This window comes from Balaenoptera borealis (genome assembly GCF_965194805.1).
Source record: "Balaenoptera borealis genome assembly, chromosome: 15".
Classification (NCBI taxonomy): domain Eukaryota; kingdom Metazoa; phylum Chordata; class Mammalia; order Artiodactyla; family Balaenopteridae; genus Balaenoptera; species Balaenoptera borealis.
This window is the reverse complement of record NC_138871.1, coordinates 4173302-4198822: the sequence shown is the minus strand read 5'-3', so window position 1 is coordinate 4198822 and position 25521 is coordinate 4173302. Positions and strand designations below refer to the sequence as shown.

At 43.0% G+C, this 25521-nt stretch overlaps 1 protein-coding gene across 9 annotated transcripts in view; it reads left to right on the top strand.

Annotated features, from left to right (window-relative positions):
- The window catches only part of TMEM182 (transmembrane protein 182), a 464198-nt gene that overhangs the window by 341822 nt on the left and 96855 nt on the right, over positions 1–25521 (top strand). The window lies entirely within an intron of this gene.

Here is a 25521-nt window from a genome sequence, read left to right as displayed (position 1 = left end):
TGGGATACCTCAGAAGTCACCAGTTTCTGGTAGAAGCATAAAGTCCTTTAGGCATAGGGAAAAAAACAAAACTTATTTTTTATTCATAAGATACAACTTTCTTAAAAACAACGGATGGTTTGTTTGTGCTTACTATGTGCTAGGTGCTATTAAAGTATTTTACATGGAGAAACAGATTTCATCCTACAGGAATCTAATGAGTTAGTGCTATTATTATCCCCATTTTATAGACGAGGAAATTGAGGTGGAGTGCTGATGGGACCTGCCCAAGAAAGCACAGCTCTGAGTGGTGAGGTCAGGGATTCACACCCAGGCAATCGGACGGCAACATCCTCTATTCTTGCCTACTTTGCTATAACATACTAACACCTATTTGCTTTTCAAAATCTTGTAACTTTTAAACAGAGTTTTCTTAGCTAATTTGGACATATGTGTTATCCTGAAAAGTACCCTATAGAAGTGCCACTGTTCCCAGGAGAGATAAAAGGTATTTTCCTCATTTCAAGTCCACCTGATATACAGTGCTATTTTTATTTTTGTTTATTTATTTATTTATTTATTTATTTTTGGCTGTGTTGGGTCTTCGTTTCTGTGCGAGGGCTTTCTCCAGTTGTGGCAAGCGGGGGCCACTCTTCATCGCCGTGCGCGGGCCTCTCACTATCGCGGCCTCTCTTGTTGCGGAGCACAGGCTCCAGACGCGCAGGCTCAGTAGTTGTGGCTCACGGGCCCAGTTGCTCCGCGGCATGTGGGATCTTCCCAGACCAGGGCTCGAACCCGTGTCCCCTGCATTGGCAGGCAGATTCTCAACCACTGCGCCACCAGGGAAGCCCCTTCAGTGCTATTTTTAAAATGTAAAATTAACATTTTTAACGTGTCACTAGTTTTCCCAAAGTAATTGTAAGACATGTATTTTAATTTTCCTGTTGTGGTACCATGATGAGTGCTAGAAAGGTGGGCTTACATGCTGAGGGGTTATATTGGTAAAAGTAGTTTTTAAAAAATCAGTGTATGGGACTTCCCTGGCGGTCCAGTGGTTAGGACTCCGCGCTTCCACTGCAGGGGGCTCGGGTTCCATCCCTGGTCGGGGAGCTAGGATCCCAAAAGCTGCATGGTATGGCCAAATAAGTACATAAAATAAAATAAAATAATAAATAAAATAAAGCATCAGTCTACGTTATTCCTTAGTATAAGCAGAAAATAATTAAAATAAATTTTTTTTGGAGGAAAACTTGTTGACTAGTGGAAAGACCTGTTCCAAGCAATGTTCACATGAATATCATACACACACACACTCAGCGCACACATAAGACCTCTTCTGAGCAAAGTCATATAATCAACATAAACTTCCTTTGCTCAAGGGAGATAGACATAATTTGAACCATGAATATTAATACCGACTGGTCTGGTTTGAACATAAAAGCCAAGTTTTAGTTAGACTGAAACTTAGGAAAATCCATATCTAGGAAACAAACTCGAATCAGAACTCATGAGGATCCAGGAGGGAGCTCAATTTCTCCCTCCACATTCTCTGTAGGGAGACCCTGACTGCCTTTCCTCAGACATTCGTCTAAATGCATCCCCATCAGGGACAGACTGTGAGGAAAAAGGGGATCCTCTCCTCATCCGCATTCTCCTCCAATATTAAATATTAAGAAAGTTTTCAGGGCACTCGGTCCTGGATACAATTATGTACTGATGTGCGTGTGTTCTGTACTTGTGCACAAACACACCTTCTGAGAAGCCAGCCACTGGGAAACTAAGCATCACGGAAAGAAACCTCACCTCAAGACCAAAAAGGATTAGGCTGTAGGATGGGGTGGGGGAGGAACATAAGTTACAAGCGAGCTTCTCCCTGACCAATTGTTTGGGTTCATCTCCTGAGTGTTTCAGCTCCAGCCAGCCCGCAAATGAAAGGATGGCAGAAAGGCAATCACTGCAGAGTGGGGCTGAAAGAGACCAGGAAGGCAGAGCCTGTGTTTGGCGCTAAGGCCCCTTTGCCAGGACAAAGCCGAGGAAAGGGATTCACAGTCTGTCACGTTGAGTTCTGATCAATCAGTACAAAAATGGTCAGGCTGGCACATCTGGCTGCTGAGAACTTTGGAGGTGAAATGCCTTTGCTTCACACTTTCACTTTCAGCTCTCAGAGTCACTGGTCATCTTCACCAGAGTGTATTCTGTGGACATTTTAGTTGTTGGGAATGTTGATCAAATCAGATGGGGGGGGGGGGAAGGAAGATGTCCGCCTTGAAGTCTTCTCCATTGACAGAACGCATGTTGGATCAAAATGCAATGCCATTCATCTCTTGTGGCTCTTTGTTGATCATGTTTGCTGGGAGGATAAGTGAACTCCACGAAAAGACATTTATCTAAATTATCCTCAAAAAGTGCCGTCACTCTGCGTAAAAAGAAAAATGGGAGAGAAGGCCGGTCTGTACACAGATGCCTTACACTTGAATTAATTGAGGAAAAAGACAAGGACTCCTGGTGTAATCAGTGTTTACATACATATATATGTAAACTATATACGTATGTATGCATGGATGTAATTGTGTATATATACACGTATGTATATATTATGTAAACCAGGATCTGAGAGGCTAAAAGTTATCCTTGTGGGAAGCCGTTCAGAGCTTACACTTTTGAAAGCACTAACCCAGATAGAAACTGAGACTTCTCACTGATAGAAAGCCAGTAACCAAATTGTAAACAAATATGGGTAATGTCTGCGAGTCTGTGCAGACAAGCAGATAAGAAGATAAATGTCGAGTTTCTCTTAATTAGCCTTTCTTAATTAAAAACAGCAGCAGTATTGTGATCAAAATGAACTCTGGTGGGAGCGTGGTCACTTGGTCTTCTGGGTATCACTCGAGGAAAATTAGATTTTTTTTCCCCCTCCTAGGATAAATTGTGCATTAAAGAAGGAATAAATGGTGTCTGTGAGCAGTGTCCCTTTGGTTTTTATCTGTGTGAGATGGATGTGCCTCTTGCCGTTTTCCGAATGGCATGGGGGCAGACTTAGCCATCATTAGCACCCCAGGATAGATCCAATTCACTAATTACTTATGCTGTCCTGGTTCACTGAGATTTAAGTACCAAGTCAATCCCATTATCTGCAGTCTCCCAAGCTTGCCAGAGCCATCCGTCTTTCATGGAAAAGAAGCACAAGGGTTATCAATTGGACCCCGCAAGACTTGGGATTTTCCGACTTTGGGAGAAGGCAAGATTAGTCCTGACTCGAGTCCAGGCCCCTCTAAGCCGCCACTTTGGATGCGATAAAAGTAAATGGTGACAATTATCCGTCACTACGTGAAGAATCGGGAGGGGAAAAGCAGAGTGCAAAGGGAAGGGAGGGGAGAGGAGGAAAAAGGGAGGAGAGATAAAAAACGTGGGGAAGAGAACGAAGTCCGGCTGTGACTCTCGGCCTGTGGTTTCAGGCGGCCCTTCCCATCACCTCCGAGCTACAAATGACAATTCATCTGTTACAAACCTATGGCCAGAGCTCAGGAGTTAAGATATCCCGGAGGCACAAGGCCCCTCTGAGAGGAGGGGGGGACGGGGAGGGGCCGCAGGGGGAGGAGGGCCTGGAGGAGACTCTCCATCCTTACTGGATGCCCTGGACCCGTTCAGAGTCTAGCGGCTCCTCCGCCGGCTCCGGGCAAGTGATTGGCACCTGCTCTGCGGCGGGGAGGTCTTGGCAGCTCTTGGCAGGTCGGACCGTGTTCATCCGTACACTTTAGGAAGCAGCAGTGTGGCTACTCATACAAAAAAGAATCTTCTGAGCAGCATGACATCTCTTGGAATGGAATATTTGTCTTTACAAATGATTGCTCCGCTGCCAGCCCTTGACAAGGTGCTCGCAAACATGTGTAATTGTTGCAAGTGTAATGATGATTATTTGCATATTTAATGTTAAAACAGTACTGAAGAAGCAACCCCGACTAAACTTTTTAGGGGAAGATTTGAATATGTTCAGCATCAGCTGGAGGGGTCCCAGGAAGGAGAAGGCCTTCCACGGAGAGCAAGTGCGGTGGTCACTGGCTTAAAGTGCAAGGGCACCGCGGCCTCCGTGTTTGGATTTACGGACACCGTGGCGCTCTCTGGACCCATGCGAAGTGCAAGTTCACCAACATGGGAAGGATGCTTTCTCTTGGTTTTGATTCAAACATAAACTGCAGAACGCCCTGTATCAACCTGGTTTTACATTCGCTGACTGTGAATCCAAGAACAGTGGCCTGGAAAGTGGGATAAGAGTTCTGATGCTATGAAGAGGGATACTATAGGCAGAATTCATGACACTTTTTACCCACTGGCATTATCCACCCATCCCTGTACCCCAAAGAAATCATTCGTGGGGAACAACCTAGTTGAACTGTTAAAATGGCATTGTATTCAGACTAGTAAGGAGAACATTTTTTTTTTCTTAAAAAATAGAAGCCCTTCTAAGATTCTTTTCCAGTTTTCACTTAGATGGATCGTTGTTCTAGTAACCATTCTTTTTCTCCAGATGTCTACTAAACTTACTGTGGTGGCCATTTCACAATATAGACAAATACCAAATCATTATGTGCTACACCTAAAATGAATACAGTGTTATAGTTCAATTATATGTCAATTAAAAATGCTTTCTCTCATAATATTCCTTAAAAATAAAGACTGCGGTTGACAATCTAGACGAAATTAGAAGCACCTCTATTCCCCACTCCCCGCCTCCCTCCCGCCAACTTTGACTTTAGTGCATCTCTGCCCTGCGGGTCCATAATGTGTGAAGTTAAATGCTTTGTCTTTCTGCTTTCCATCTGTGACCAAATGAATTTGGGAGGCCCCCAGTGGTTCAAGGTGGCATTTTCCCAAAATAGGATCCAGTGTAGAAAACGTGCCCCCAAAATCCAGAACACAGAACATTCCCTGTGCAAATGATGCTCATTGCACCAAATTTCTTAACAGTGACAAAGACCCTGGCCCTGGGGACCAGGGCGGCCTGCCTGCCTTTCTGAGCCAGACCTAACTAGACTCTCACAGCAGGCCGACCTGCGCTTACCCACAGACTCGTAAGCATCTTGAACAACTTGAAACTCGGAGATGGTGCTTCGTGCTCCAAATCAGCAGGAAAGGAGGTTTTAGATGCCGGCAATCATCTCAGGGAAAATACACCTCCCTGAAATCAATAGAATAATTTTGGATAATGTAGCCACTTGATCTGGTAATTTGGCCTTTCACCTGTAGTGAACGACTTCGCTGGAGACTTTCTTGAGCTCTTTAGTTGCCTCTTATTCGGAGGCTATCCTGTTCTTGTCTTTCAAAGGAGGCTGAATAATGAGCTTTTGAGTTTAGTGCTTTCGCTCCTTCCTCTTTCCTCTCCACCCGCCCCCAGCTTCCTCTGGACTCCCCCCAACCCCAGCCCCGAGCCCCCTGACATAACCCACTTGGGAATGAGCCAGAGCTCATCACCAACAAGGCACAGACGTTGGAGGAGCAGCGCCATCAACAGGGCTCAATTATCATTTTCTAAATCGGTTTTTAAAAAATCCGACGGGTGACTAGAGACTGAACGTCTCCAATTCCAGACCCCGTCCTCCCAGGCACTGCTCTTGGCAGGGCTGAGCATGACCGGCAATGACCTTGAATGTGTTGCTGACCGTGGCACGGTTTACCTGCAGCAGTTGGGGTTGGCACGTTACCTTGCATACCTGTCAGTCAGATGACTGATCCTTTAGGAAATAGAAAATACTCGAATTTTCCTTCTGAGCATCAAAGAAGTCAGCTGCTCTGTGGCAACGTGAAAGTGGGGAGACCAAGTCAAGGAAGTACTGACAGTGAACGATGCTATAGTTCCAGACACTCTTCAAATTCATCTTGATTCTCACGACAACCTGATGAGATGGATATTGTAGTTCCAAGCCCCCCATTTTACAGATCAGGAAACTGAGGCATGGAGGGAATAAATGAGGCCAGTGTTCACAGCTCACAGAGGATGAGACTAGGATTCAAACCTGGGCACAGCAGCAGCACCAGAGTCTAACGATTATGCTACGCTGTCTCTCGGGGTTGTTGGCTACCCTTCCTGCTTTGATGTTAACTTCAGGCGTTATATGTGGACACGAAGCCAGTCTCATCTCCCGGAACTGTTTTATTGCAGTATTGTAAGACTCTGCTTGCCATTTTGTGTATCAGTTTAGAAAGAGCCTCATGGGAAGTGCCGACGACCATCGCTGACCCCAGGGATGAGTTCATTGCTCTCCTCCAACACGGAACACAGAAAGCTATGGGATTCATTTTTTTAAATATAATATTAAACCAACCCTTGGGAGACAAAGTTGAATTTCATTCCTTGTTAAATTCTTTGAAGAGCAAAGTATTTTTAAAAACATGTGAAAATAATTAGCAGTATTTCTTTAGGGGTTTGTTGGTTTGACCTTAGCCTTTTAATCTGTCAAACTATGCTAATTGGCCTGACAGACAGAAAGATAAAATGCAGAGGCAGACACACTAGTGGGGAAACAGGGAAAGACAGGAAGGAGTGAGGAACCAAGAAGAACCAAAGGGCACGCAGTCCGCTGGTCACTGTGGGTGGAGCTCTTCCTGGGTGGCCCCAAAGATTAGAGCTGGACAGAGCCTCGGAAGCAACTCACTATTTTTATTCTAAGCCCAGCAAAGTGAGCAAGCTCACTGGCGCATGTTCCAGTAATCTCCTTTTCCTGGGAACTGAGCAGGAAATAAGGTTATAGTTTAAAAAGTCATGGATGGGATGGGAAATACATAGAAAGTCCTAATTGGAGGTTCCAATGCATGGTGAATGCAGTGCCCGCTGAATGCCATATGTCATTCTGTAGTTTTGGCAGAGACATTTACTGCTCACCAAATATCCATGGACTTCCCAATTTTTCAAGTCTCCCTGTAGTAAGAGGGGGCTATATGACTGGCTGAGTGCAGATGACATTTGCCATTCTTTTTTTTTTTTTACATTTGCCATTCTTGAGTCAAAGCATTTAAGAGCTGGTGTGTGACCTTCCAGCCTTCTCTCTTGCTGAGGAGAATGTAGGGTCTGGAATTCAGGTGGTCCAGCTACCAAGTGAGCCGTCCTTGATCTTCTGAATTTGTGAGCAACTGGATAGAGCTGACACAATTAGATACATGTACTATGAGCAGGAAATAAGCTGTTGCAGTGGTATAGCATTGACTTCAGGGTTATTTTGTTACTGCAGCATTACCCAGTCTTTTTCTGACTAAAGGCTACAGAACCACATAAGTAACTATTTCTAGTAACTGAATTGCATAGATCTTTTGAGTTCACCCGTCAGCAACCAACCTATTTAGTTTATTACTATACTTAGACTAGATAAGGAGGATAAAGGGAAATTACGGAATACATTCTTCATTGTAAACATTGTGTGAGATGTTTTAATAAGCCATTTCATTTTGGGCTCCCAGGAAAAAAGAGGTTAGATGTTAACATTTCATCACTTGTTAAATAAAAAAAAGGGAAAGGAAACTCAGAGAGGATAAACAACTTACCTAAGTGTATACAGTCACTTTTCTGGAATTTTATATATTTGACTTTAAAATCTGTCTTCTGCTTTATGCCACCTAGCCCTCCTCTAAAGGCAAACTAGAGAATATACAGGTATCTTAGAAGTCAGGGAACAGACAGAATGATCCACTCACAATTTTATAAGCCACAAATCTATGATTCTGTGTTAAGTCCATCAAGGTAGCAATCATAAAGTTTCTCTGTAGGAGAACCTTAAGATTCGAAATTTCTTAATGTGGGATTTCTATACCTGAGCAGGGATAGTGGAAGTATTTGAAAAAGGACCCCAAAGAACATCTGAGTTCCAAGGACAATGGCAGTAGCAGGGTCCGTACCTATTACATACATCTCCCCCACACCTCCTCGAAATATTATTATTACTGGTTTCTTGGTGAACCTTTAGATTTTCTTGAAGGTCCTATTTTTTTTTTTTACATATTCCACATATGACATCATTATCCCAAATACCTCTTTTTTGTGTTGGACTATGTTTAATATGTAAAGCAAATTAGTCATTAGTCAATTAAAGCATTGCCATTATTTTATTCCTCCCTTCCTCAAAAGTATGGAAATAATTCCATATATATATATATATATATATATATATATATATATATATATATATATATAATCCTCACTCACCAAACACCAAATAACACCCGTACACTCACACACCTGTTACACACAAACACACATAACCACATTTGGTGCTGTGAAGGGTCCCACGAATCCTAGGACCAAACGTATAATGAAAAGTCTTGAGAACCACTGAACTGAGAATTCTGTTTTCTGGATACAGATATACTGAGACCAGAACATTGGAGGCCATTAAGGGAGCCTATAATAAGCATGATACGGTATTTAAGTCCATTTACTCAGTAAGTTTTTTTTTTTTAAACATCTTTATTGGAGTATAATTGCTTTACAATGGTGTGTTAGTTTCTGCTTTATAACAAAGTGAATCAGCTATACATATACATATGTCCCCATATCTCTTCCCTCTTGCGTCTCCCTCCCTCCCACCCTCCCTATCCCACCCTTCTAGGTGGTCACAAAGCACCGAGCTGATCTCCCTGTGCTATGCGGCTGCTTCCCACTAGCTATCTATTTTACATTTGGTAGTGTATATATGTCCATGCCACTCTTTCACTTTGTCCCAGCTTACCCTTCCCCTCCCCATATCCTCAAGTCCATTCTTTAGCAGGTTTGTGTCTTTATTCCTGTCTTGCTCCTAGGTTCTTCATGACCTTTTTTTTTTTTTTTTTAGATTCCATATATATGTGTTAACATACGGTATTTGTTTTTCTCTTTCTGACTTACCCTGAGAAAACCATAATTCAAAAAGAGTCATGTACCAAAATGTTCATTGCAGCTCTATTTACAATAGCCAGGACATGGAAGCAACCTAAGTGTCCATCAGCAGATGAATGGATAAAGAAGATGTGGTACATATATACAATGGAATATTACTCAGCCATGAAAAGAAACAAAATTGAGTTATTTGTACTCAGTAAGTTTTTATTTAGCACCTACACCAATTCAGGCATTGTGCTGTAATAAGCCATACAAAGACAGTCCTGACACAGTCTTTGCTCTCATGAAGGGTACACTTGAGTTGGAAAACTACCATGCATCAACTTTCACTCAATAACCATTTCTTGTCTTATACCACTGCCACGTTTCTCAGGGCAAACTTCTCTTCCACTGTGTCTTCCCCAACCTTCTCCTCTATATACATGACCCATGGTGATTTATTTTAACTCTTTTGCATATGTCACCACTCTCCCCGTTCTAAGTGTACTGTGACCTACTCTGCTCAGCGCTCTCTCCTTCTGGAATGCTTACCTGGATGGCTGTGCTACCAATGACCACCACCACCACCACCATCATCCTGCACCTGAATTATGTGGTACTCTTTATCTTCCAGGCTTTACATCATTGTTTCATACATGTGTGGAAAGTGCTGAAACCAACATTAAAACCTGTGTTGTCTTGACCTCAAAGTCCATTCCTTTCAACAGTGGGCTAAACTTCCTCACCAGGACATACAAAATTTAATTCCACATTGCAACCAACCCATTCTTCTGATATTGCAATTCAGTAGAAGCACCATTATCCAGCCAACTGGGAGTCATTCCCTTCCACTACTTGTCATGGCCTAAAGATTCAGACTCCTTAATTGCACTCAACTTTGCCAATTCCCTACTTTTCCATAGGCATTCCTCAGGAGATGTCTCCATCAGGCCTCGCCTTTACTGTCTCCTTCAAATTCAATGTTGACATTGTTGCCTGAGCGATCTTTCTAGAGACCTGAAGCTAATGTGAGTTTCCCCAGCTTAAACTTTCCAGAGACACCTCACACCTTGCAGGGTAGAAGCCCAGCCTTTGGCAACAGGTCCAGCCCTTCTGCCCCAAGCTCACCCTCTGGCTGGGGTCCTGCTCACAGCTCTCTACAGGCACGTCTCTCCCATCTCACTCAAGGGCATTTGCACAGGTCTTTCTGCCATGGGCAGGGGTCCACTATCTCTTCTCAACCTCTCCCCTCTAATCCCATTGAGGCCCTTGGCTCAGGTATCACCTCAGCTTCTCCATTCCCTGCTCCTTCCTCAGGTTTACCTTTAGAATGTTCTTTGCAGGGTTACAACAACCCAGTACAAGTAGACAGAGCAGGTGTTATTTTCATTGTCATCTTACAGAAGTGGAAACTGAGTCTTGGGTTGATTAAGGGCCATACACAGGAAACTGGTTGATATAAAAGCAAAATCAAGAGCCTTGGCTTCTAAATCCTAGAAGTGTTTTTCTAGGCAGTTTCATTCAGTTAGGATTGAAAGTTGATGCTGAATCTGGCCTCTGGACCCCAACACTGAATTAAATCTCGGAGACAGAGTTTTGGGTGAAGTAGAAGAGCTCTATTGCTTTGCCAGGCAAAGGGGGCCACAGCGGGCTAATGCCCTCAAGACTGTGTGTCCCAACCTGGAGGGGGTCATGAGGAGTTTTACAGTAATGGTTCAAAGAGGGCGTGGTCAGCTCGTGGACATTCTTCTGATTGGTTGGTGGTGAGGTAATCAGGAGTCAGCATCATCAACCTTCTGGTTCCAACCGGTCTGGGGTCTCCGTGCTTATGGGCAGCAGACAGTTAACTTCTCCCACCTGGAGGGGATTTCAGTATCTGCAGAAGAGCTCAAAGATATTGTTTTCCCTCAAGGGGGAACGAGGACCCTGCTCCAAGGCTGCGCTATTGTTTCCTGACTGCTCCTCCCTTGTCTCTGCATCCCCTCCCTTCCCTGATTAGCATCTGTTTGAACCTGCCTGTTGGAACTCAGGGAAGGTTATGGAGGCTGAATGAAGTCCATTTCCTGTAATCAAGAAATGGGGGACACAGAAAGACTTTTGTGCCCAGGAGCCCCACAGGGTCCTACTGGGTTTCAAAGGTGCTCTGGGCATTCCCTGGTTTCCTTCAAGAAGGGGATTGTGCTTCTTACTGCATCTCCTTAATTGCTCTTGTAGATGGGGCAGCTCTTTTTGCACTTGGCATTCTCTGTTCTGCTTTGTATCTTCCTAGGCAGGCAAGGAGGTGCAGTGTTAGGAGGAAGAATCTTCCATATTCTTGCTGTGTGACTTTGGGAAAGTTACTTCATGTCTCTGAATTCAGTTCCCAAATCTGCAGTGTGTTTAAACTGGGAGATACCATATGAGCTTGTAGGTCTTGTCTTGCCCTAGCATCTGTATGGCCACTAAACATAAATTAAGCCCCAGAATGAGTATTCTGGCCAATCCATTGTTTCACAACAGTAGAATGTTGCCCACCCATGTAACCAGCATTTTACCTTTTTTTTTTTTTAATTTTTAGCCATGCCTTATGGCATGCAGGATCTTAGTTCCCTGACCAGGGATCGAACCTGTGTCCCCTGCAGTGGAAGCGTGGAGTCTTAACCACTGGACCGCCAGGGAAGTCCCTAACCAGCATTTTAAATGCTTAGTTTTATCAGTAACCTAACTCTCCTTAATAACTTAAATTGAAACTCCGTGAATATTGGGCTTGGATAGGTCTCACCTTTCAATTGCTGAAAGAATGCAGATGTATTGACTGAGGGAGATGTGGTCACTGGGGCAGTTTCTGAGTTCAAATTCTACCTTGGCCTCTGATTAGCACCAGGTACCCAGCACATCATCTGCAGGTTGCGGGTAATGGTAGCTCTACACCCTACTTCACGTGGTCCATGTCTGAGACAATGGAAGTCAAAGCCTTTTGAAATGTCTTATGCTAATAAAAGGTGTCACTACCATTAATTGTTGATCTTTGGTAAGTCACTTCCTCTGACTGGACCACAATCCACTCCTTTAAAATAAAGGAATTTAGCTACTTTCCTTTTCAACTTTTCTGAGTATTGGAAATAAATGATGACAATGACGATGTTAGTGATAAGCACGTAAACCCTGAGTGCTCACTAAGTGCTCAGGTCTCTGCTGCACACTTTAAAGGGACTGTGGACTGGTCCTTGGATGGGAGGGCTCTCCGTCCTTAGAACACAGACTCCAGAGTAGCTAAGACGGGCAGCGATCAGAAGAGAAGTCACGCTGGCTTTTACGTCTTCCCCCCTGGATTTGCTCGTCACGAGGCTCAGAGATAGAACTTAATATTGTGCCCAGTGTCTACATCTTTGAACTCTGATGATGGCCTTACAAATCCCCTCTACCCACACCAGATGATTCGGCATCCCTCTCACAGGCACAGTGACATCTGTGATCTCCTGATGCCTCTACCTTTCCTCTTGTTGGAAGTCCTAGCTTTCTTCTCCTGGAAATCTCTTAGGATCCAAGACTGCGACTTCCAGGTCGCCTCTTCTCTGAAGCTCTCCCGAAGGAAGCTCCCTCAGCCAGAGGGAGGATTGCCCCTCAGGACTGCCAGGGTGTTTGCAGGCTCGTGCCGTGTGATAGCGCTGATGGCTACCATTTTGTTTACATGGTTTCCTTTCCTTCTAAGACTGCGATCTCCCCTAAGGCAGAGACTGCATGCCCTTAGCTCTCAAAGGCTCAGCACTTGTGGGTACTGTGTGAAGAGTTTTAGGAAATGATGACTCAGATGTACAGTAACTGTTTTCCACCAGCTTTGCTTTTTCTGTTTTTCTCTAAAATATACTTTATAGTTTTACTCTGCTGTTCCCCAGTCTCAACTCATTGCCTCTAGCTGGAATAATGAATATAAATGACTAACAAATAAAAATAAATATGAACATTCAAGTCTGTCTTGTTTCTTATACCCAGAGTCCCAACTAACCATTTAAATATATATTTACAAAATGCTGGAATCTTAACTTGATTTCTTCTGCTAGAGGTCTTAATATTCAGCATATTTCAAGAAATGGAGAATTTCCTATGTACTGGCTGGTTTTAGATGGTGTGAAGGATGCAAAGAAAAATCGCACTGCCCTGGAGTAGAAGAGACTTGTACAGAAATCGTTGTGATTCTGGAGAACATGATTAGTGCTGCAGGATGCTTGAAAGCAAATTGTCATGACAGCTCAGAGAGAAGGGGTAGACTGTCTAGGCTGGGGGAAGGCTCTTCCTTGCGAACTATTAAACACTGGTGAAAATCAAAAGCATTAGTCAGGCCAGACTATATGGAAACAGTAAGCCCTGGCTTTGGCAGACGTAGTGCCCATGTGGGCAGAGGCGTAGACCATGGGACAGGAAGAAGAGAACAGGGCCACAGTATGATGAAACTTGAATGCAGGGACAGGGTTTAGATTTCAATATGAAGCTGATGGAAATTTTTGAGCTGGGGACAGAGGGTAGGGAGACAAAGCACAGATGCTGTGCTTTGGGGTTTTCACTCTGGCACAGCTTACAGGAGTGTTTGAAGAGAGAAGAGTCATTGTGGACAGGGAAACTATTGTCATAGTTCAGTCATTATGTTAATTATTCCAGAAATATGATTCAAATGAGTATATTATTAACTTGTCATGGAGAACATTGGTCCAGTGGATAACAGCATTCCTAATCCTCTGCTTTAAATATGGTTGTATTATTAGCAATGGCAAGAGTTTGAACTTTTGAAGAAAGGGTCCGTGAATGACAGCATCCAAAATGGCATACAAGTCATAACCGCACTTGAATTTCCTGAAACACAGTGCCTAGGACTCAAAAAGACCATCTACCCAATTCGGCTAGGACTGACATTTTACAACTGATTCTTCCTTTTTGGATTCCTTGTCAGGCCTCGCCCTCCTGACCAGGGGTCTCTCTGCCCTCACCCAGCCTTCTGCACACACCCCCCTCCCCTGCACACACCCAGTTTTCTTTTGGTGCCAATCCAGAACTGCCATTGCCTTTCCTTCTCTCCTCCAGCTAAGATATCCTGTAAAGTGCTGTGCAGCAAACGCAGAGGGTGGTGGCGGGGAGGATGCCAGGGGAAGGCCCCTTTCTTCCAGAAGCAATATCTTCGAGGTGGGCTGTCAGGGAGCCTGCAAGATCTGAAGTTTCAGAGACCGAATGAAAGAAACACTCAGCTAACAAAACGGAGCGCTGCAGAGGACGCTTCATCTGCTCTGGCCAAATCCCTTCTTTCTTTCTATCCTTTCTTTCCTAATAACAGCTGCCCTCTCATTCCCTGTTACTCTGCTGTGAAGAACAAAACCTCCCTTCGACTATCTGTTTTTCTTTTCTTCCCCAGAGTAGGTCTCATTACTGGTGATTAGCAGATGATTAAAACCAATTCAGCTTCCCCCAGTAGATATTTTCTCCCTGTTTGTGCCCAGCCCGTCAGCCTTCAGTGAACGTGCTCCTAAGCTTATTAACAGGCTCAGAGGATTAGCTGCAGCCAAGCTCAGTGGCTCCTATATTGTGAGGCAGGGAGAGACATGGAACCATTTGCAGAGTGCAGACAGGACCACTGGGACCCAACTCTCTCAATCACAATTTTATTTTCCATGTAGAGCAAGATAAAAAAAAAAATCCCAACAATAATTACAAAAATCAAACGTTTGGACGAGTCTGAAAATCTTCTGAAACCCAGTAGCAGAAAACAGGCTAAACCAATCACGAGGGGCATCAGGGTGTGTGTGTGTGTGTGTGTGTGTGTGTGTGTGTGTGTGTGTGTGTGTGAGTTTACATGGATGTAGAATCACACAGTTTACCTACATTCCCACCCGTGTATAAAGATAAATGTCCTCCTTTATTTAGCCTTGGCCTTCACTTTGGTGTTTACACGGTATGTGTTTGTACGGATCACATAGGGATAGATCTCTTTGAATGGAGACTTAAGAATTGTCAACTTAGAATCTAACAGACTATAATTTAGGTAATACTTTAAAGAGCATCGGATTCTCCAAAATTGTGACACTTGGATATCGGCAGATACACACAAAGAGATTCTAAGTAACTGGTTTCACTTCTGTTTCAAAACCACAAAAATGCCATAGGGTGTTTAAAGTTTACAAGGAACGTTTCCCTATCTGCAAGGCTTTTCTTTCCTGTATAACTAACTATATATGAATTACAATAATGATCATGATAATAAAAGTGATCTGTTTATTAGCTGGGATCACAATCAGTAGCTTAAGAAGTGGAAGGAGTCTAGCTTTAGAAAGTTCTGAAAGGGGAAAACCCTCCTGGTATAACTGCAGTAGAGGATGTTTGAGGGCTGCGTTTCGGGCGATGCGATTGCTTTATTGTTACAAATGGACTCTTCATCTAAATCTTTATGTTTTTCCCATTTATTTCTTTTCCACCTTTTCAAGGCAGCTTAACTCTGAGCGTGCTGGAGCTTGAAATCTAGTTTTCAATTCATAATAGCAACAGGGTTTGCAGAAAATGTCAACAAATCCCCATCAGCAGGGAAAGTGGGAAATGTGAAAGGTGAGTCACGCCAGTCTCCCCTGGCTGCACGATGAATCTGTGGAGGAGGAGAAGGAAGGAAAATCCTAGCAAGAGAGACCTTCCAACCAAGCAGTGAAAGCCAGCAACGCCAATTAAACAAAGGAAAACCTGACGAAACAATAAGAAAGTAATGAGAAATCAGAGGAAGATATTGTCAATCACCCAAAATGGCACAATCATATTTTATTTAATTTCATCATTTAATATCTAAGGGAAAATGACAGACAAGGAATTCTTATTGGTTTGATTTTACCAGCATTAAAACATTTCCAGCAATATCCTTGACCTTGCTTGGCCCCAATAAGTAGGTAATTGCTAAAGGATCAATTCCTTCGTCATTCAACAATAGGCCCCAAACGAATGCAATACATTCAATCAAGTGACAGAGAAGCACAGCTGAAGGTAACAGAATACAAAGAAAGCTTTACAAATGATGGTCACAAAAGTGCTGGGATAAATACCAGGAAAGCATTTATCACCAAGGACCTCTGATAATGTAACCGGAATGTACAGGAAAAAATGATGGTTTATTAAGCTTCTAAATATTTTATGCCATGCCTATGAGGCATGGCATATAGAAAAGAGTATTGCTGGGATTAGAGAAGGATAAATATTGTTGAAGGAAATACTTTTGCTTGGAAGTATTTCACAGGGCCTTGAGAGGATTTCCATGTCAGTAGAGAGGCAAGCTCAGAAGCAGGGCTGTGCCAGCCTCAATAGATGAATAGAAGAAATGGTGCCTTGGGAAGGGGGAGGGGTATCTGTTCCCTGTTCCGCCAGCTCCCGCTTCCACAATTCTTCAAATAACCTCCGCAGTAATGGTGGCCACCAAGCCGCGGTCATCCTGATACTTAAGGAATCTGACAATTATTTCTGACTTCTGGATGTCCAGGGTCACTTTTTCCTTCATAATTTGCCCTGTTTTCTTCTTTTCAGTGTTATGGGATAGAATTACATGGTGCACAGGATAGTGCCTGTCAGGAGAGAATGCATCCTACAGATTCCTTTTATCATTACCATCACAGTAACATGGCAGTTAAGAACTTTGAACTTGGGTTTGGACCAGCTCTAAAAACTACTGGGGTCATGACCTTGACGAATTTACTTAACCTCTTTGAACGTTAGTTACAACACCTATAATATGGGGGGAATATTACCCATCTCATTGAATTAATAAGGATTATTGCCATAACAAGGGTTAACCAGATGATGCTCTCTAAGGACTCAGCCTACCCCTGGACGCAGAGTCAGATCTGTGATGAGTACATGTTGGTCATATTATTAGTGGTGTCACCAAGAGTGACAACTGTAACAAATTCTTTCTGATGTGGGGACACTACCTTGATGGGAGGGTACAAAGGAAACTATCTGAGTTAATTAAGACCCTTAGAAGAAGTTTGAGACACAGTAGCTACCTCTGATAGACCTAAATCTTATAGGAGTAGAAGGCGGGAATTGGGGTGAAACAGCCAGATCAAAGTAAACGGGACAGGATGCACATTAAAAGATCAATAACAATCTGAGGCAGTGTTGTAGGTGACAAATGAGTGTAAGAGACAGTAAATACAGTCAGGAGGGGAAGGATCATTAAGGGCTTGGGCTGCCAGGGATACCGGTACTAGAAGGAGGGCCTGAGGAAAGACCAGAGCTGCGAGGAATGTGGATGGGACCCTTCCTTGGCAGGTCCCTCTGTGAGGGGAAACACAGACTGAAAGCACCCACCCTGGCCAGGCAACATAGTAGCCAGTTGCATGAGTTCTCTTAGAACAGGAGCTCCTGGTAAGGAACGTGGAACTAACAAGCTACCACCAACGGAAGAATTTGGGAAAGGTCAAAAGGAGGGAGGAGACGCCGGTCCATATGTCCTACCAACCTCCCAGAATCCTTCTCGCTGGAATCCATCTTGGCTGAGCTTTGCATGCACCACCAGGAAGGACCCTGAGCCAGAGTGGTTGTCCAGAGACAACCCGGAAAGTAACCCCATCACCATAAAACCCGAGACTGAGAGCCACGTGGAGAGCAGTCCTCCTGGGTTCCCTCACCCTGCTGCTCTCCACCCGGGCACCCCTTCCCAATAAACTCCCTTGCTTTGTCAGCACGTGTGTCTCCTCAGACAATTCCTTTCCGAGTGTTAGACAGGACCCCACTCTTGGGCCCTGGAAGGGGTCCCCCTTCCTGCAACACCTCCAGGCATCCCCTTTCTAGAGGATTGTCCAGACAGCAATCCCCTGGATACATCCCGAGTTGGGGGCTACCATGCTATTTTGTGCTAGTAAATATTCGACTGATGGAAGGGTTATTACTGTTATTATTAATGATAATACTACTTGAAGCCACAGCCAATTTAACTCAACCATTTGGAAGAGCGGCATGGCTCTATTATCCAATTGATAATTTCAGGGTTTTATTCACAGGCACAATCATAAGAAAAACAAGGAGAAGACAGTCCCCCAGTTGTGTACATATGCACAGACTTTGCCTTTTGAGAACATAATTGAGGATGAGAGTCACAGAGAAAAGATCATTAAGAGTTACAAAGAAAGAAAGAAGCTGAAGGCAGCACCCAACCCAAGAGGGTGGAAACAGGCGGGTCCTGGGGGCAGCAGACATCAGGGCAAGGAGATAAAAGGGAGAAGAGGGCACAGGGATGAACTGTGCTGGGAGAAAGCTGCAAGGGAAGTTTCGTCCACTGAAACATTAGGCAAAAGTAGCAAATATAGCTGCTGGCAGGGTTCCCTTCCCCGCTCCCACCCACCCCATAAACAAAAGGTCTCCAGCAAGCCTCTAATAATTGTCTCTAACAATCCACATATCACTAACCAAGGCCCTTAGTGCAGCATGGGTTAGCACCCCAGGCAATTCCTGCCTGTGGTCTGAAGCCCAGCAGGGGTGAAACTGGGAGGGGGTGTGATTTGGGTGGACACGGTGGGCCTTGGCTGGCCACTGATCCCAGAAACAATCCAACTGTGAGGGGCTGGAGGGCGTCAGAGTGTTTGCAAAAGCAAAGACATGCCTGCTCCACGTTGCTGGCAGAATCTGAGCATCGATTTAGCAAAATCTGTCCGCAGAGAAGCAAACAGCTTGGTGGGTTTAGCTAACCATAAATAGACAATTAGAAATATCAAAGGTGAACATTGATCAATCATCAACAAAAATAAATAGATATTTCTAAGAACTTCCCAAGAAGTAGGGCAAGGGGCGGTAAAATCCTTGTCTTGGGGGGAGCTGATAGGTAGATAGATGAAGATCTGATCTTTATGTCTTAGGCTTGACCTTTATTTATCATCTTTGCATTTATGTATGTATGTATGTATGTATGCATCTATCTATCCTTTATCTAGCCATCCATCTTTCTAATTTTCTACTTTTTCTTATGATACTAGCCATACACCTTTGTAGGTAGAATCTATTACATCTTGGATTTTCCCACAGAACCTACAGGAGAATTCCTGTAGGTTTATTTATTCTATTTATTTGTTCTCCTACATACAGGAGAATAAATATATTTTGAATGAATATATAAGTAAAAGCATTCCTGATAAGACTCAATAAGGAAATGAACAAGACACAGATTCAGAATCAGTACAGTTACTTAAAAATGATACAGTGGTGAGATCATGCCCTCCTTTAACCATATTCAGTAGCTTCTGATTCTTGTTCTGTTGTGCCATTGGGGGACCTGCTTGTAGGGTAGTGTAACTGAGGTCTCCTGGCCCATAGATGCTAGTGCCTTATAAGGTCAACTTCTACTCAGAAATAATAACAGCTAACACTTATGTGCCAGACACTGTTCCAGGTGCATTTGGAAGATTAACACATTTAAACCTCATACCAATCCCATGAAGCAGGTGATGTTATGCTTTTCGTGTTACACACAGGGAAACCTTGCACAAATAACTAACTTGTATAAGATCCCAATGTAGTGAGTGAGGGTGCTGGGAGTGGAACCCAGGATTCTAGATTTACGGTCTGCATATTCAGGTGTTTCTGTCTCTGAGCATCACTCTTTTCCTGTGTTTTATACAATTTCTTGGAAGTCTCTGTTGCTTACCACTCGTAAGAAATAGTCCTAATACTAGGACAATAATTTTCAAATCCCACATTTCAATTATGATGGGAGATTATAACTAAACACCTAATACCTGTCCAAATACTTGTTCCACACCCCTCAAAAGATGAACACTAAGAGAATATCCCAAACATTCTGGATGGAACAAACAAGCTAAGCAATCATTATATTTTAGCATATATTGCACACCTGCATGGGCTCTCTAAAATAAAGGAGGTAGGTTTATCAGATAGTTTTATTTCTTGGTACCCCAAATACCAATGCAAGATATGAGAGAGTTCATTCAACCCTTAAAACCTACAAGGTCGAATTAGGTTTCTGTAGAGAAATCAGATTGTTTGGTAGAGCCAATTTTTAATTACATTTATAACATTTATTTCAAGGTATAATAAGCATATTATATATGAAAAATGATGCACTGGAGGAATTTAAGAGTTAAAGAGGGACTTCCCTGGTGGTCCAGTGGTAAAGAATCCACCTTCCAATGCAGGCGACGCAGGTTCGATCCCTGGTTGGGGAACTAAGATCCCACATGCTGCGGGGCAACTAAGCCCACGTGCCACAACTATTGAGCTCGGGTGCCTCAACGAGAGAGACTGCATGTTACAAACTACAGATCCCATGTGCGCCAGAGCTCGCACGCCACAACTAGAGAGAGAAAACCTGCACGCCACACCTAGAGAGAAGCCTGAGCCGACCGCGAGCCATAACGAAAAGATCCTGCGTGCCTCAACAAAGATCCCATGTGCCACAAAGACCCAATGCAGCCAAAGAAAAAAAAGGAGAAAAAGTTTAAAAAAGAGTTAAAGAAAGATTTAAAATGTTTTAAGATGTTTGAGGATGAAGGAAGGGAGAAAAGAAAGAGAAAAAGAAAGAAAGGAAGGAAGGAAGGAAGGAAGGAAGGAAGGAAGGAAAGAAGGAAGGAAGGAAGGAAGGGAGAAAGAAAAGAAAGAAAGAAGGAAAGAAGGAAGGAAGGAAGAAAGAAAGAAAAAGGAAAAAAGGAGGGAGGGAGGGAAGAGGAAGAGGTTGGGAGGAGAGAATAAAAGTGTAAAGTCCATTTAAAAAGGTGCAGAAGATGTGGTTCTTGCAGATACCCGAAATGAATTGATTACTAAATTAGATTTGGCTCTAAATCTTCAAAACATAAGGCAAAAAGGAACTATATCATGAAATAGTTGTATTATTATATTAAACAAATATTACACCCTTTACTTTCATATACTATACATATTATGTTTAGAAGTACTTGTTATATCTTCAAGGCATAGTTTATCCACAGTGCTAAATATAACTGAACACAGATATTCACATTCCACTTGAGTAAGTCTCTGCTTTTGTATGACAAATATAATGTAAGTCAGTCTCTGGAGCCTTCTGAATTGAATTATCACATCACTGATACCTTGTTATTAAAGACATCTTAGATTAAGATAAAATACCACTTGATGCTGAAAGGTAAGCTGATCAACTAATTACTTGACAAGTTTCAAAAGAGATTCCCTGAAAACAAATAGAATGAACATTTTTGAAATTGAAATATAATTATAAAGTAATGAATATTATGTAGCACGTAGATCCTTGAGTATTGACATTAAACACTCAAATGCGTGCCTGGGAAATGGCGTGAATTTCCCCAGGCAAATGCTTTCTCAAAAGGTTTTTCTAGGATGGCTTCGGTAGGTGGAGGTCTACACAGGATTTTGCTGTCCGTGGGAGCCATGGGCGTTGGACACACCCTGCACAGCTGTCAGGGCGACATTTTAAACACACTCAGCTTGTGATTGTCCAGTCAATTAACTGATATCTGAGGAGCAGGAATGAGGAAAGAATCTTACTCTCTATATGTGCAAGGCAGTGTTCTTCCCCCAAGAAGCTAATCTCATACAGGTCAATTAATCTCTCTACACTTCAGTTTCTACTTTCGTTTGTCATTTGAAAATGGGAAAGATAATTTCTATCTCATTTATTCATTCACTGGACTCATATTATTGAGGGAACTAACAGACACAAGGTCCTTGCCCTTCATCTAGAATGGGAGACAGATAATAAACAGGTAAGGACATAGCACGTCCAGTAGTGATGATTGCTATGAATCCAAATAAAGCATGGCAGTGCGGGCCCCAGATACTGGGATGAAGCTTGCTATTATATGAAGGTTCCTTAGAGAGGACCTTATATGGAAGAGACTACTTGAACAGAGAGCAGAGGACATGTGAGTATCTAGAGGGACATGGCTCTAGGCAGAGGAAGCAGCAGCTGCAAAGGCCCTGAGGTGGGGCTTCCTCACATGTTGGAGCAAGAGTGAGGAGGACACTGTGGCCAGGAGGAGATGAGTGAGAAGAAGCATCGCAGGGGGTGAGATTGGAGAGGCAGGAGGAAGCCGCATGTTAAAAGGACACTGGCAAGAATCTCCCATTGCAGCAAAACAGTGTAGCCTGTAATTCTCCTTTTTACAAATAAAAATGCTGGACGTAACACACCAAACAAACAAAAAAGACTCTGAAAGATGATGGAAAGTAGAAGGTGGACTGTGTAGGGTCTCCGGGACATGAGGAGCGGAGTGGCTTGTGCTGAGTTTCCTTTTTGTTCTTGTATATCCTGGACAGTACCCTACATGCCCAGCAGGAGCCTCCATCCAGAATCACCAATAGGCACTGACAAAAGACCCCCCAAAAAACAAAACCCCAAAGAAAAGCCTGTTTCTCCTAACCAAAGGACTGAGAAAGAGTGACCTATCAACAGAAGACCTTTTTGGAAATACCCCTCTCCCCCTCCCCCCCCATATCGTCCAAATACCTGTGAAAGCTATACCCTCGCTGCACTCCTCTAGAAACTGGTAGTGAGCTCCTCTCCCCTCACCTGGAAGTGTTGGTGGGGCCCAGCAGAGAGCTGACCTTTCATGCCCCCACCCCATCCTGCAAAACGAAGCGTGCTCAGATTCCCCTGCCAGCATGGTGGTAGCAGGATCTAGCCTCAGGCTGAACCTCCATCCCCACCTAGCACCAAGGAGACTTAACAAGGTGGTTGGAAGCAGGGCTAGTCAGTTCTCCTCCCTGCCCCTCTGGTATCAGCAGAGCCCGGTGAGGAGTGATCTCTACACCTAACATCCTACTTAATGCTGAAAGACTTTGCCTCTCAGATTGGGAACCAGGCAAGTACACACACTCTAACTACTCTTATTTAACATAGTACTAGAAGTTCTAGCCACTGCAATAAGGCAAGAAAAAGAAACAAAAGGCATTCAGATTAGAAATAAAGATATAAAACTGTTCCTATTTGAAGATGACATAATTGTTTACATAAAAATCCCAAGGAATCTGAAAAAGAAACAAACAAAAAATACCCAAATAAACAAAAAATAAGCAAAAACCCTTCCAGAGCTAATCAGTAACTTCAGTGACATCTCAGGACCAGATCAGCTCACAAAATTCAATCACATTTCTATATACTAAAAATCAACATATAGAAAGCAAAATTAAAAGCATACTACCATTTATAAACACTCCAAGGAAAATTAAATGCCAGATATAAACTTAACAAAACATGTACATGATCTGTACACTGAAAATTACAAAATGTTGAGAGAGGAATCAAAGAACACCTAAATAAATGAAGACATACAATGTGTTCGTGGGTTAGAAGATTCAAGTAGTAAAGATGTCAGTCCTTCCCAAATTGATCTACGGATTTAATGCAATTTCTATCAAAATCCCAGCAAAATATTTGTAGACATAACAAGCTCATTCTAAAATTAATATGGAAATGAACAGACCCTGAGGTAGTTCCAACAATCTTGAAAAAGAAGAATGAAGTGGGAGAAATCATTGTTTAGATATGAAGGGCTATTATATAGCGATAGTAGCCAAAGTAGTGCAGTATTATCAGTAGGATAGAAACATAGATCACTGATAGAGAGTAGAGAACCCAAAAATAGTCCCCCAAAAATATGGCCAAAAAATATTTGCAAAGGTGGACAAACAAACAGGGTTAAGACAATATCTTGGACTGAATTGTGTCCCCCTGAAAATTTATATGTTGAAGCTCTATTCTCCAGATAGAGGGAATCACAAGAGGAAATTTTTAGAGTTAGGAAACAGTGCTAATCCAAATGTGAATCACCTTTTCTAATTAGAAAACACTTAATAACCCTGGCTTGCTTGGGGTACATTTGCTATGCTACAGGAGCTACGCAAAATGCTTCATATGTAGTTCTACATTTAATCTTTAAAACAAACTTGTGAAATAAGTCTACTATAATATTTTGATTTTCCCACAGATAGGTAAACTGAGTCCTAGAGTGTCTAAATAATATTGTCTCCTTATGACAAAGCTAATAAGTGTTAGAACAAATACTCAGTAACTCTGAAGCCAGCTTGAGCACCAGCTTGTCTTAACCTGTGGCTTCAGCTTCACCCCAGCCTCTCTCCCTGGTCCCCATGCCCTAGGATGGGCTTCCTCCTTCCTAGGCATGTCTTCTGATTTCCCATTTCTATTGCATTGTTCATGTCAGGGTCCACCTGCAACAAGCTTCCTTCCAGCCCTTTATTATTCAATTCTTCCTCACGAGCGATCTGGTATAGGTTCCTCCTTATACATGTTCTCTGCATACAGCAGGACTCACTAAATGGCCCTATACTTATTAATCTCCACCTGGATGAGTGGTGACTTATGAGAACTGATTTGAAACAAATATTTTATGCACTTTTGATTACCAAGCACATTCATTTCAACACAAGCCCTCAAAATCATCTGTGACCTTTAAGAACATGTTGGTAAACCAATCTTGGCTTGTTTTCGCTGATCCAGAAAACTCTCTGGGAGTTTCCAAGTGAATAAATAAGTCATTGCCCCTACTTGATGACAACCCATCCTCTCAAATTCCTTTGCTTTCGTGTGACATTTGGCAGACAAATCTGGTACATCTGCACTGCAGCTTATGTAGATTATTCTAGTCTCTGTACTCACAGGGCACTAACAGGAAAAGGACGATTCAGACCTTGGTGGTGTTGGCATGTGTATCTTTTAGGTCTCAACTATGCAAAGAAAATAAGCAGGGAAAAACTAAAAGAGTTAAGTTTAGTGGGCTCAGAATCTCTTTATATATATGCTTATATATGAAAGTGCTTATTTATTGGGCCAAGGTCCAGAATATGAGCTCAGTTTGGTACCATCCAGCCACTTCCAACACCTGCTTGCAAGCTGCAGAGGCTTCACAGATGAGAAGTATCTTTGCCCGCTACTTTTCAGAAAGTCCTTTATCATGGGGGTGGGTGGGAGAGTGGGTGTTCAGTAATTTGGTTGATTCTGTCAAATTCATTCCCCTGTTAAAAAGATTTCTTGAAAAAAGATAGGCAGCAAACTTTATTCAAAGGGAGCTATCATGAGACAAAGAGGAACCAGTGCAATGGGGTTTTGCAGTAGGAGAGAGAGATAGGGTTCAATTCCAAATACAAGGAAAAGTGGGAACTTATACCTAAGGAGCAGGACATGTGTGTGTGTGTTTGGGGGGTGGTGTCAGTGGATGGAAAATTATTGGGAAGAAACACCAGGGATAAGGAGGGTGGAGGAGAAACCTGATCAAATATCAAGGATGACCAGAGAGCAAGGATGGGAGATTCTGGTAAACTGCCGGAGCAGGATTCTTGCTAAAATTGGACAACACAGAGATGAGCATGGAAGTCCCCCAGACAGGGCCTCTTTGAGAAGAGAGTTCAGAAGTGCCTGAGTGGAGTTTGGTCAAGCAGAGAATCTCTGTGCTCCTGAATCCAGGAGAACTGCAGAGGGAAGCAGTCGGGCATTCTCCCAGAGCCCTGCCTTTTAGCCAGTGTGTCTGCAGAGTATACCTTTATCCACATCTGCATCTTCACTGGGGGCCTCTGGATCAAAACCACAGCCCATTCACATAGGGAGACCACATATTCCAATGCAATTGTACATCTGCCCATATCTGTGACATCCATGTGTGTACCATTGAATACCTTTCCGGGGAAACATGTTCATGGAAAAAAATATGAACTAAATCACGTTTTCCTTCTCCTCCTCCTAA